Here is a 1,460-nt window from a genome sequence, read left to right as displayed (position 1 = left end):
CAACAACGGACAGAATGTGGGGCATAATCGGGTCCTGCTTGGACTTCTGACACCATGTTATAATGTGTGGTGCATTATAAAGACGACAAGAGTCCTGCTGTGGCTCAGTACCGTGTATGCAGGCTGCATGTAGGAAGTACAACTCAGGTAAACACACGTGACACAGTGATATGTTATAGGTGCGGGCACCGTGGCTGCCACAGGGTGGCGCCGTATGTCAATACAATCACCTTGTAACATTGTGTGGACTAATGGAGGGGGTGTTTCCACCAGGCGTGTATGGAGGCCTATTTCATTCAGGGGAGGAGCCAGAAATGATGACATAAGAAGCCCTGTGAACCTCAATCAAAACAACAAACTTGAAGTCCATTTCATAAACGTTAGATTAGTAATTGTTAGTAACGTCAACAAAACTTTGATAGCACAAAGGTTGGTGCATTGGCCTTTTATTCTACAAGACGTGAGTTCCATTCTTGGCAACGTCAGTTCCCAATCGTGTTTATCAATGGAAAACAATACACTTATCAAAGTAAAGCTTTCCGTATTAATTATTTTTAAGCAGCTACCAGAAATCAGTAGCTGGATAAGGGAGAGGTTTTTGAAATAATAAAAAAAAGAATCACCTATAACCAAAAATAGAAATGAACTAAATCTCCTCTGTTCTGTACATCATTGTCCAAGTGACATTATATTGTCATCTTCCTCTTTATGCCATTTCCTCAAGGTGACAGAAAAACATGATACAACCTGCCTATCATGTGATTCTACCATGTTGGCAAAATACAAACACACAATATATTGACATATATAACACATAAAACATGGAATTAGAAGTGAACAGTACCCATCCCTACCAGCAAGTGTTGTTGTACTGGAAACTAATTTACAAACACAACTTCATCACACACAATACTCCACTATGGAATTGTTCTTATATTAAAATGAGAAACAAATCCATCTTTGAACAGCAATGGTTTGAAAAAGGCATTTGGTCACTGATGCACTTATTGACTGATAAAAATATGTTAATGTTTGAAGATTTCATTAAGTACGACCTGCAAATAAACAAAATATTACAACATTTAAAAAGGCTTTCATTCAAAATATTCTAGTTACTGCATCTTTTTTAATTCTTTACTAATTATTCTTATTTTCTCTGGAACAAAAAAAAACACATAACTTAAAAGTTTCCATTTTTTCTAAGGCAAAAAAGTTAATCTCAGAAAAAAAAGATGGGATTGACCATTTAAAATAATATTTTGGATGTTGTTTTGCAATTGACGACAACACTTGTTTGTTCTGTGATAGGGAAACAAAATAAACAGTTTATTTTAAGAATGTATGCAAAGTAAATCTCTGTGGGATGATGTACAATATTGGCTTTTGTCTGACACTCCAAACTTTGACTGATGTTGATGTTTTGGGGATGTTGAAAAAGAAAAAAAACTACATAAAACATG

Source organism: Nerophis ophidion, unplaced genomic scaffold (genome assembly GCF_033978795.1).
Source record: "Nerophis ophidion isolate RoL-2023_Sa unplaced genomic scaffold, RoL_Noph_v1.0 HiC_scaffold_48, whole genome shotgun sequence".
Classification (NCBI taxonomy): Eukaryota; Metazoa; Chordata; class Actinopteri; order Syngnathiformes; family Syngnathidae; genus Nerophis; species Nerophis ophidion.
Note: the sequence above shows the minus strand (reverse complement) of the source record.